At 33.3% G+C, this 13,315-nt stretch overlaps 1 long non-coding RNA gene across 1 annotated transcript; it reads right to left on the bottom strand.

The window, feature by feature from the left end:
* Positions 1–2,140: 2,140 nt before the first annotated feature.
* Positions 2,141–3,381, bottom strand: LOC112095092. The gene is made up of 3 exons (XR_002903753.1): positions 3,346–3,381; positions 2,780–2,864; positions 2,141–2,234 (listed from the first exon to the last, which is right to left on the bottom strand). It is a non-coding gene; the product is annotated as an uncharacterized LOC112095092 (long non-coding RNA).
* Between the last annotated feature and the right edge of the window lie 9,934 nt (positions 3,382–13,315).

Here is a 13,315-nt window from a genome sequence, read left to right as displayed (position 1 = left end):
AAAAAAAAAAAAAAAAAAACGTTCCGTAAATTTTAAGAAATTTCAGTAAGTACAAATTAAAAAGTTAGTTACAGTGGCGGCCTCAAAAGAGGGTCGCTACAGATCAGTTGGGTGACATCCATAGAATTTGGCCGAAATGGCTGCCAAGAGCCATATAAAAGTCAAAATACGTCTATCAGTGGTCATATGAATGACGAGAGGGTAAAATGAACACTAAAAATTATTTAGAATAATATATCGACTTATTCGCAGCGGTTTAACATGGTCCATACTATGCATGAAGAGGTGTATTAGAATCCCACATTGGCTGGAGATATTGGCATGATCCACTTTATAAGGCGAGGGCAATACTCCTCCAACAAGTTGGTTTTGGTAGGTTGAGTTAGACTCAATATCTTTTAATTTATGTAAAAGAATACACGCATACATGTATACATAGACAAATTAAATCATATATTATAATACAACTATAATTTTATGTTCAAGGTGTTGGAATATTTTAACTCGTCAATATTTCAATTGATTGGTTTCATCGTTATTGAATAATAGCAATAACTATTTTTCCCTCTATTTTTTACTGCACAAAAACAAGATTAGTTCGTCGTTTGAGTTTTATAATATAATACATACTTTTTTTTTTTTGGTAGAATTAACATTATATTTGATCGACTAAACTCACAAAGGGAACCATTACATATATTTGTTTGTGAAATAAGTGACTTATTATGAACTTTCTAAACCTTTGTTTGGGCTAGAAGAATATTAAATTATCTCTACAAGTTGAGGTTGATATATTTGTTTGTATGTTTCAGAATATTACTCAGAAAAAATGTTGATAATTAAATTTTTAAGCATTACATATAAACGACAGAAATTTAACCACAAGTACTTGAAATACCAAAATCTTAGTGAAGTATACTAAAATCAAGAATAACCACAATTGGGATTCTAATTATATTTTGATCACTTTAGATAAGCTTGGATGTTAATTAGAAAAGCATTGTGCATCATTAGGTAAACAAAATGCAAGTTAAGATCATTTTTGATTAATTTTCATTAGTTCTTAAACAAAACAGAAGTAATGCATGAAACTGAAATTTAATTAAAAAAATTAAATTAATGTCAAGATGAAGCATTGTTAGGTCAACATCATCTTTAGACTTTCCCTTAAAAGTATATGAGTTTAGATTTTTACCATTTACTTTTTGTTAATATAATATTTGATTAAAAGAGTATTAATCAATAATAAAAGAGTAAAAATCAAGACCCATACAATTTAAGAGGGTATTTGTCTCTTTTCCAAGCAATAATTAATGTTAAAATGAAACATTGTTAGGTGAATATCATCTTTAGATATTCCCTTCATGATGTGCTCTTGCCGTGGTGTTGGGATTGTAATGAATCCTGTGTAGAATACAATGCACTCTTAAGTCAAAAACGTGTTTGACGGAACTAATGGAAATTAATAGATTAGTTGATATTGTTAGCATAAAAGGCGGGAGAGATTTTTTTTTTTTTAATATCATCATGTTAAAAGTCAGCCGTCTCCAATGCGTTACCTTGTGAAACCTTATAATCTCTTTCTTTTTCGTGGTGTCAAGCTGGTTATTTGGTCCAAATTATTTGGCCATGAATAACAAATATTTATAGACCATGGACTTATTATGGGACACTTTAATATGGGTTGTTCTTTTGGAGTGTAACTTGAGTGTAGTTTTTGAGTTGAATTTGAGTTATAACTTGAGTTGAAGTTAGAACTTGAATAAAGTTGAGTAAAATTGAATAAAATTGAAACTTAAAAGAACGTGTCACGCCCCTAAACCGGGGTTAGTGACGTGGATGTTCGTTTAGAAACTTAAACCTGCTTGAGAGAGATGTGATTAGCAAAATAATTTAATTTCTTTCAAATCCAAAACATCCAGGTATTTCCAAACGAGCCCCTGCATTCAAGAGAAATTTAATTTCAAGAACGGTGGTGGAATTTCCAACCAAACCAGTCTAAAATCACGTCCCTGGTATCATGTCAGGAATTCCCACAGGTGTTTAGCATACATGAACATAAACAAAAGTAAATATGACATCAACCACAGTCTAGTAATATTTAAGTTTACAATCCATAATCTCTTATACATGCCTTGAAATAAAAGATAAGAGGAAATACAACTCTTTGCTTTCCTGAAACAAGTCCACGTCACCGGTAGTAGCTACCTACTCCGCACTACTCCTCGCGTCGCCTGGAGGGGTTTAATACATTTAAAAATACGAAAAGGTGAGCGAAAGGCCCAGTATGATATAATTTTATAAAGCATTTAAAATAAAGGTACTCACGGTCCGAAGATATACACCCGGAACCGATCATCCTTTTTTTTGAAAAAAAGGAAATACTCACATAATAGAATATGTCTGTATAATGAAAGTGTGCAACTCATCATACCACTAAACAAGAAGCGGTAAAAATGTATGTCTATGAAAAGTGCAGAGCCAAAATTCCACTAAACAAGAAGCGGATCCGTACGGGTTTCGGAACCTGCCCCCAAGGATGCGATTCCCACATCCCGATCTCTGTGGCCACCATGCGTTGTATCATTCCTTAAATAATTCCTTTTAAGAAATGATACTCTTTAAAATCTCATTTCCAAAATCATTGGAAAACCTAATAGCATTCACATGCTATTTCTTTTAAAATCATTTACTTTAAACATATTTTGTTCTAAAACATTTTCATTGGCCAAAATAATTTAAAATGAGGCTAACAATGATATGGACAAGAATATCCTACCTCTCGAATGTCAAACCTGGGCTAGCCTTCAGTTCTCCTAGCCTCCGCTTTCTTTAAAGCCTTAATACTTGACCTTCTCCACTAGCTTTATCACGAAAGCAATATCTTAGAAAGTATTTCTCATTCCTAAAACGAATTAAGTTCAATCATGTTTAATTGTTTCCTATTAGTGTGCATTGACTCAAATCCAATTTTCATAATGATTTTATAATTCATTTTGGGGGTTCTTTTTAAAAATTAGAATCCAATTCATAGGTTTGGTTTTCCTATTTAATTTCAGTTTAAAAACAAGTTTCTACAGAAATTTCGGCAGCATGCCGGCATAAATAGGAAAAATGTCAAACCTGCAATTCAAGTTCAATTTCAATATATATTCTCTAGAATCCATCAAAATCAGTTTCTAATCAATTAAATAAGTCCAATAACTAAAAACCCTCAAATTTCATTCAATTCCAATAATAACTGTTCAAACTCGAACCCTAACTCAAAATTATTCAAATCTAACCAAAATCAAACTTTCTCAAGCTTAAAATTCGAATCAAAGAGTGGGTTTCAAAGGGTTTTACCTCAAATCAGTTGCTCGAGCTTTGTCTCCCTCAATTTTTCTGTTTTTCATTTTTTTTTTTTGTGATTTTCGGCCAAACTGCCGAGAGAGAGAGAGGGAGAGAAGAGGCTGTGCGGGGAGAACCAGGGAAGGAAGAAGAAGAAAGAAAAGAAAAAAAAAAGAAAAAGAAAAAGGAAAGAAAAGAAAAGGAAAAAGAGAAAAAATGGAAAAAAAGGAAAATGTATTAAATTTAAGTGTGTTTTCCAAAAATCTTTAGGGTGAAATTATAAATACTGAAAATAACTTAAAGTCTCTTGATTAATTATGAAAAATCAAATTAGGCACACTAATAATCCACAGTTTAGCATAATTAAACATGTTTAATTCTAGAGGGCGTTACAGAACGTGAACTTGAATAAAGTTGAAACTTGAGTTGTCTTTTTTTGAGTTTTTTAGACAAAAGAACATGGTTAAAAAGTTTGAATAGCATAAATCAATATGGGATTTGTCCTAACAAATATTTCAAGGATTTTTTAGTTTTATTTAAATTTTGAGTTTAGTTCCAGTTTATTATATTTTGTTTCATTTTATTTTATTTTAGTCTATTTTAGTTGATTTTGTTTAGTTTTTCCTCTAATTAATTATTGATCCTCCTTTGTGTTTTAAAATTAGGTGAAAAGTGCACGCAATTGGAGCTTAATTGGAATTTGACCTTGAAAAATAGTGATTGTCCCGCTTCTTCCCTCTATAATATGATGACACAAAAGTCCCTAAGCTTTAAATATTTGTAATTTCTTCATTAAGGCGTCAATTTTTTAACGCATGTGACAGTATGATAAAAGGAAATATAAGAAATTTTCCTCTTCCAGTACTACTTGTCACCTCCGAATCGTTGTCACCTTCCTCTATGTTGCTTTTACCAACCCACATGTGATTAAAGCGTTAAAAACAAAATTGATGCGTAAATGATATAAGTATTAAAATTATAACTGATTATATATACACCTACTAAGGGAGCTTGAGGAGCTTTGTGTTATTTTTAGTTGTAGTGAGGCAATGATGCCCCTACTTTTTGGGTACCAAATTGATCACCTATCAATTATAGGACTAAATTAAGAGTCTTAAAGAGTTGTTTGACTTGCTGAAAGTAATTTGCCTAAATTTCAATATCTGATCAGTTGGGTGACATCCATAGAATTTGGCCGAAATGGCTGCCAAGAGCCATATAAAAGTCAAAATACGTCTATCAGTGGTCATATGAATGACGAGAGGGTAAAATGAACACTAAAAATTCTTTAGAATAATATATTAGAATAGTTGGGATCCTTTTGTAAATAGAATAAAGTAATGGACTAATTAGTTATTTGTTTGTTTTATTTTCTTCTTCTCAATTGTTGAGTTGGACCTGTTCACGTGGTGTGTGCATTTCCTCTCAACAATATCTCTTTCTGGTTTGTACTCTGCACGTTTTCAGATGAGTGAGAAATGAATTTTTCTTCTTCCACTTTCTCCAATATTTTCAAATATGGTACCAGAGCAAGTTTGGTTTTATAATGTTAGGTCCCTCAATGTCGACTTATTCGCAGCGGTTTAGCATGGTCCATACTATGCGTGAGGAGGTGTATTAGAATCTCACATTGACTGGAGATATTGGCATGATCCACTTTATAAGGTGAGGGCAATACTCCTCCAACAAATTGGTTTTGCTAGATTGAGTTAGACTCAATCTCTTTTAATTTATGTAAAAGAATACACGCATACATGTATACATAGACAAATTAAATCATATATTATAACACAACTATAATTTTATGTTCACGGTCTTGGAATATTTTAACTCGTCAATATTTCAATTCATTGGTTTCATCGTTATTGAATAACAGCAATAACAATTTTTCCCTCTATTTTTTACTGCACAAAAACAAGATTAGTTCGTCGTTTGAGTTTTATAATATAATACATACATTTTTATTTTATTTTTGGTAGAATTAACATTATATTTGATCGACTAAACTCACAAAGGGAACCATAAAGCTAGCTAATTAATAAATCTCCAATAAAATTTAGAAGACAAACTGATGTATATGTAATGATCATGTTTCCATCCACTCCTCAACAATGGCTGTTCTGATCTTCGTGGTCATCTCCATTTTTTTTTTACCAGGGGAACTCGAGCAAGATTCTCTGCTAAAGAAGCAATGGAGTATGAGCAAATTCTTCCCAGCAACTTTCAAATGTAGCTACCAAATCCTTTTAGAGTATGTAGAGAGACATGTATAATTTTCAAACGTGCAAAGGATGGAACTTGTATGCAATATGTGGAACATAGTGGTGGTGGCCGTCGCCGCCGCCAGCCCCGTCTTCTTTGCATTGTATGTGCCGCATTATGTAGAAGATGAGTCGCCGTCCAAAATGAATTTTGGTTATCTAATATCTCTTTTTGTTTTTCCTTTTTGATAATTAAAAACAGGAGGGATTGTCTTAGTTCTATTTGACACAATCTATTTAACACATTCTAATCAGGTTGACACCTATCAAGGAAACTATTCCCTTGTTTTGTATTCAGGTAGACATGGCATTTAAGTGACGTTTATTTCAAGGATTTTGTCTCGTTTAGGATTATGGTTGTTAGTTCTGCTACAGTATTTTTCTCTAAAAAAAATTTTGAATTTCAAAAATCAGAATCATAAACTATGGTTTTGAACCCATAAATTAAACGTCACCTTAGAATTCTTTGAACAACAATACAACTCTATTACAATTTTTTGTTTCTTGGTTTGCTGTTGTGGTAAAAAATTGTCGACAACCTCTTTTTCTTTTTCTTTTTTTTTTTTTTTTTTTTTTGTTTTCCCAGAAATGTTATGCAAAGCTAGTTACTAATTAGAATATATCACCCATACCATTTTGCATATTTCAGACAAAGAACCTGCTTGGTTAAAGGAATTTAGGAACTGTACGAACCGTTAATTTTGTTGCATTTCCCGTGTCATTTTCATTCATTTTCATTCAACCGTTAAGATAAGGACATTACTAGGAAGAAAAATCGGGATTAACATTTAGAGGAAAAAAAATAACAACAACGACACAACAACAACACAAACGACAGTAACGTAACAGAAACACTAGCAACATTAATAAAACATACGTAGCAGTCAGCTCTAAAACAACAAACGACAAAAGTAGAAAATCAGATAATAAAGTGAACAATGTCAATATCTTAGTTGAGGATACTAGTAGAAAACAATAATAACCTTATAAAACAACATTATCTTTATCGAGAACAGCAACTAAAGAAAATGTTAACCTCATAAAACGACAAGAAAATTAAGGAAGAAAAATCTTCACAAATAACATCCGCAGAGATACAACAACGGTATAACAAACGAAATCAGTTTTAAAACGAAAATGACAAGCAAATAAAAACAATGGCATGCATCTAAAAACGACAATTATAAACTAAATGCGTACTGCTTCTAAATGAAAACAACAGCTAAAATAAAAATAAAAATAAAAATAAAAGCCACATAATTTTGAGGAAAATGGGACCAATTGAAAATTCGGGATAGAGTGAGAGTTTTAAAAGTTTAAAAAGCAAAGTGAGAATCACCTTAAAAGATTTAGGAACTGTAAGAACCATTAATTTTTTGCACGTCACATGATTGTCACATGTCATTTTCTTTCAGTTTTAATGGATTCTTGGTGGAATGACTCTAATGGGATAATTTTATAGACAATTGATTAGTTAGCAAGCAACTAGCTAGAAGTTGACACCAACGAGAGTTTAGATGGCGTAGATCAGCGTCGAGGTGTATTCGTAATTGGTGCCACAATCAGGTAAAACTACTCAATTTCCTCTCCGTTTTTAATGATAAAACTATGCAAGCATGTGACAATCCATTTGTTTTTGCTGCAGACCAGAGGTGATGGAGAAAGCTCTTTTGCGACGTGGAAGGTTTGGAAAGCTTCTATACGTGCCTTTGCCAACTCCCAAGGAACGTGGTCTAATCTTGAAAGCCCTGGCAAGGAATAAGCCTTTAGATGCAAGTGTTGATTTGAATGATATTATTGGTCGAATGGAGGCTTGCGATAATTTTAGCGGGGCTGATCTAGTTGCACTGGTTTGTCTCTTTTTAAAATTATCTAAGGAATGATATGTAATTTCTTTATTCTGAGTAATTCATTTCATTTTATTTTTTTATTTTACTTCTAAAAATTTAATTTATTGCAGGTGAATGAAGCTGCTCTTACTGCCCTTGAAGATGATAATACTGATCTTATCAAAACAATACATTTTTGTACATTCATCTGATTGAATGTTTGAAATTACTATAATTACGCACTTTTCCATTGCGGAAACAGCAAAGACGCTACTACCAGAAGTTACCAGAGACATTCAAAGCAGCAGCAGCATAAGTGCAGTCGAGTCATTTGCACAATTGAGTACATATTTATGTCTAATAGAAGTAGACATAAAAAACTGAGTGACTCAAGATAAATGGTTGTCTAATGGCATTACATGATCTTTTCTGTTGGCGCTTGAGGCCTCATATTGCCTTTTCTGAGACTAGTTTGTGTATGTGCCAAGGCAAGTTCTCGCGAAACGTTTATCTGTTAGAAGATTAGGATTAAGTATCCAAATATTACATTTATCTTTAGGATAATGTTTTAGTTTAAGATGATGTTTTATCTTTTAGGAATTTTTAGAGTTTAGTTGAGTTTATCTTTTTGTTAACTTAGAGCTCCATAAATACCGTGATTGTAATGTCAACTCAGAGTTGATGATTGATTAATGAATATTGGGTTTCTAGTTTCTTTTATTGAGTTCTTATTCTTCTTATGAATCCTCTAGTTCTCTCTTACCTCTCTTGTGATTCACTTCTCTTCTTGATTCTCTCTTTTTCTATCTAATTGTATCTTCTTGGATCTATCTTGGTCCTAGTACTCCAAATTGATTGTACGGGTACAGGCTTGCACATTTTTAGTAAGTTTTTGAGTTTTTTATGTTATTGTCGTAAGTTGATTGTCGCCATCCGCCTTTTTTATAACATATAAGACTAGCTATTTTCTAAGCTTAAGATTCTATAGTCATTTATGATATATGATTTATTGAGAAATTCTAAGTCCTTTAAAAATCCCAAGTTTAATCTCATGTGAGGGGATTAAATAAAGGAATCCATGTGATTTTTAATTTGTGTCAATCTTTAGTATAAAATCACATATGGATTTCTGTACTATCTAGTAACACTAGTTATTGCAATTTTATGCTACCCTTAATTGTGTATATGACATTAGAAAACATACATACAAATCAGTGTTGTACGACATATTATAACATAAAATAAGCAATATTCAGGAGTAGATTCCTAGCAAGTACCACAACTATTGGCTCTGATTAGCAAATACATAAAGTAGAAAGCCTTGAAACTCAATTTCTATATGGACACTTCTTGATGATCTTATACCTTCTACTTCTAGCTACTTAACATCCTTTTGAAAGCCTCAAGCAATAGTGTTTGCCTCTCCATGATCACCGTGTCACCGAGAGCAAACCCGATGATGAATCCGCTTATAGTTCCTATCCAAATAAATCTCCAGTCAAGATCTAGAGGACGTCATGAATCATCATCTTCTCGAGACAGTGGAAAGCTTTCACAATTCCTCTCCAATGGATCTCCGCATAACCCTAGATTATCGTTAAACAAACTCTTCCCAAATGTAGACTGTTGGATCCCTTGTATCACCTTCCTAGTGAGACTGTTGTGAGAGACATCAAAGTATTGAGGGAAAGTGAGTTGCCTGAGTGGTTGTTATGAGAAAGGTCCAAAGACTTGAGCTCAATTGAGTTCCCTAAGGATGGTGGGATATATAGGACCAGCAAGCATGTTGTTGGAAAGGTTGAACGAATGAAGACCCTTCAATTCTCCGATAACTCGAGGAATTTCTCCACTGAATTTGTTTCTCCAGAGATCAACAAATATAAGTATTCGTAGAATTTTTAGATAGTTTTCTTCCTTGATCATGATTGTGATCGAATAACCAAAATAGATAATGGAGGCTTTTTAAATTCTCCCGGGATCAAGCAGTTTGTTGTATGACATCATATATGTTGAATCTTTGATAAAACTAGCTTTCATGGCTTTCCAAATAGCCATATACTCGGAAGGAAACTCGCCTATGAATTTGTTGAAGGAGAGATTGATAATCCGCAACTTGGGAAACTCAAAACTTCTTTTATTACTCCATAAAATTCGTTTTGTCTCAGGTTGAGAACATGTAATTGGGAAAGAGCCCCCAGCCAAGAAGGGAATACGTCCGCAAGCTGGTTTTGCGCATCACTCATGTAATTGGGGAACATTGTGGACGTTGCCCTTGAAACTGATTGCGACTAAAATCAGCCATACTCAAATTTGTTGTATGTGTAGTGCTGCACAAGTTACGGATGGCTCCATGAAACAAGTTATTCCATCGGTCAGCACGGCTAGGGAATTGTTGAAGTTTCCTAAACATGGCAGAAGCTTGCCACTCAACTTGTTGTTGGATAAGTCAAGTATCTGAAGAGAGCTCAAGTTGCATACCAATGGGCAAATTTCTCCGGTCAGGTTGTTCATTTCTATGCCGTAATCTTTAATGGCTGGTGACGGGTTCGATCCCCAAAACAGCGTCAAAAACTTGATGTGAAAATTACAAGTGCACAATATCACATACAAGTAATAAAGTAGTGAATAGAATATCGTTCTCACGAGGAGTGCGTAATTTTAATTAAGCACCGAAATTGGTTAACTCTAAAATTATTTGAACAACCTAAAATAAAATAGAAAAAATAGTAAGAGCAAAATGCAAATAAAAACTAAAATAAATAAAAGACTCAAACAAATTAAAGACTAGGGCAACTGATTTTGTCAAATCTAATCCTGTTTAATTCCTCAATTCTCATTATTCATATTTATTATCCAAGTTGACAATCGAAAATCTCTAATTTATTCATTGCTCTCTTCCGAGTTACACCAAAAGTCCCCTCAATTGCTAACACACTATATTCCTATGTGAATTACAACAATCAAAGTGTCATGAACAATTCATAGATTTTCATGTAGTGACCACACAAATTATGCAAGTATATTCCTATCTCACATGTAATTTATGGCATTCAACACACTGAACTCAACACATAATTCCCCTTCCAATTCTATTATGATTAACCAATCATCTAATTAGTGGCCAATTAATTAAAAGCATTAAGAACAGTGATGAACACTCAATCTTAAAAATTAAAAATAAATAACTCGAATAAAAGAAATTAAAATATCATAGTGGGGCTAAATAGAGCTCTAACAAAATAACACTAAAATATAATTAATTTAAAATAAATCTAGAGTTCCAACATCTCAATTCACAAAAATACAGAGATAGAAAAATTAAAATGAACAACTCATATAAAGGTGGCCCAGGCTCTAAATTTGACTTTTCAATCCTTAATCTTTAATTTTTAATCTCTAAAATATTTTTTTTCCTTATAAAACTTAAAATTAAAAATAAAAGTCTTAACAGAATGACCCTAAATTTCCCAAAATAATTTCTCCTGATATTTTCTCTCAGACAGGACTTTTCTTTATTTTCTGGGTGATATGCCCTGTGAAATAATCGCATGGGGTTCTCTCCCTTTTCGTTGTTGCGGCTGAAAAAGGCTTTAAATAAGCCTTGGTTTCACGTGAGCGAAAAAGAGATAACAAGGGGCATTAGGGTTGCTGATGTCATCATCCACGTGGCAGCATCTTATTGGCTAGAGCAAAAGCAAGAACACATCTTCTTGTGCACGTGGAAAAGCTCTTCTCTTGGAATGGGACTAAGGTGACCTCACGTGGTGAAGGAAGAGTAATTGCAGGGCTGCTCCCTTTGGTCTTGCTACTGCCAAGGGCTATTAATAGCCTCCAAATTCACACGTCAGATGAGCAAAAGAAGGAGGGGCATTAGGACTCTGATGCAAAGGTGACACATGGCAAACTCTGAGTAGGTTGGAGGTAAAACTAGATGATGGTGCACTTTGGATTGCAGATGAAGACAATCGGACGGCCAGTGAAGAGCATGAGTGGCAGAGCGCGCGGAAGAAAGCTGAATCCGGATTTGCCATTGATTTTTGAAGTATTTTCATTACCAACTCAACTTCAAATTGTACTTTTCACCTAATTTAAACACAATTGAGAATTAATAAAATTATTAGAAGAAAAAAGCTAAATAAAATAAACTAAAATAAAATAAAATAACACAACAAAAATTAAACTAAAAATAAATAAATTTATTAAAAACAAAATAAATTTAAATGTAAATAAGAAAGAAAATAACTTTATTTTATGGAGTTATCACAGTCAAACCCAAGGAAGGATTTCTGAAGGTGGGTGAAAGTCTGTGAGGAAATTATGAGACAAGTCCATAATGTCCAAAGTATATGTGCTTGAATTCCACATCCAAAAAGGTACTTGCCCCTGGATTTTGTTTCTAGAAAGATCCAACTTCTATAGCTTATTTTGATGCCCAAGGGACCTTGGAAACTCTCTTAAGTTGCATGAGCCAAGTTTTAGAGAAGTCAACTTTGGAAACGAAGCGCTTAGGCCAAAGAACAGCGAGAAGTTGTTACCGGATATAGCTAGTTCAGAGAGACTTTTTATTTGGAAGAACATGTCAAATTTCATGGCACCACCTAAGTTGTTACTTGTTAGAGAAAGCTCAACTAGTTGGGTGAGGGTTTGAAAAGAAAATGGCACAAAGCCAGTTAAGTTGTTCTTCCCAAGGTGTAGCATAGCGAGTTGGGTGAGTTTACCGAATAAAGATGGAATAGAGCCGAAATAGTTGCAACCACAATGGTCTAAAATAGCCAAGAAATCTAGCTTTTTCTATTAAGGAGGTATTTTGCCAGAAAAACTAGTATCTTTAAGCAAAAGTTCTCTAAGTGCACTTCTTTTGTAGAATTCAGGAATATGACCAGTGAGATTCTTATTGGATTGTCGTACCTCCGTAGATGGGATACATTATGAAATGGGTTCATATGCCACTTTTTCATGTTTCTTTCCGTATATCTTAATAATAACATATCACGTCATAATTTTTTAATTAGTGTATCACAATATTATTAGAAGGACATGAAAGAAGACATAAATGAGGAGACATGTGAGTTGGTTACATACATTTTTAACCTTCAAATCAAATTAGATACAATTTGTAGCCAGTGGATAAAGTAAAAATCATAATAGAACATGAATAAGCGAAAAGGATACAATTTGAAAGTAAAATTACATAATTAGATACAATTTGTAACCTTTTATATTTTTATACATTTATTGACTTACAAAATGATATTGGCTACAACTCAAAGAGCTAAAAACATGAATAAGCCAAAAGGATCTTGTGCCAGAAAAAAGAGTGCATAATCTTGATAGAATTAATGACGTAAAATTTATAGAGGTTTGCCAATAGATTTAAAAGTAAATTAAGCTAGGCTTTTATGAAACGAGTAGTGACTGGCATCACAGAAAAAGAACCATGTTCCAACTAAGTTGGCACCCAGTTCACAATCCCAATCCAAATACCACCACACAATATTATTTAAAAAGATAACAAACAGAAACTACAAAAGGATCCGATACAACTGTAAGAGCTAAAAAGATGAAAATGGGCAAACAAACATCACGCATACTAGGCCAAGCTTAAGGATGGAAACAGCCACCATTATTGGATCTACTCCCGTAGAAAGAGAGGCCTCGTTAAAACCTGAACAGGCAAAAACCCCGTAGGGAAAAAAATCCTGTCCAGGAAAAAGAGTGCATGATCCTGATGGAATTCATTACATTAGATTCCCTCTGGTCATTGAAACCTATTACTAGGCAACTAGAAAGCCATATCTCTAGAGATGAAATCCAGTTAATATCTGCGGAAGTATGCCAACAATTTGCAACTCCAAATTGAATTGCTTCAGTTGAAAGACGACCGATCCACTATTT

This window comes from Morus notabilis, unplaced genomic scaffold (genome assembly GCF_000414095.1).
Source record: "Morus notabilis unplaced genomic scaffold, ASM41409v2 Scaffold1009, whole genome shotgun sequence".
NCBI classification, from domain to species: domain Eukaryota; kingdom Viridiplantae; phylum Streptophyta; class Magnoliopsida; order Rosales; family Moraceae; genus Morus; species Morus notabilis.
Note: the sequence above shows the minus strand (reverse complement) of the source record. Positions and strands in the feature narration are given on the sequence as shown.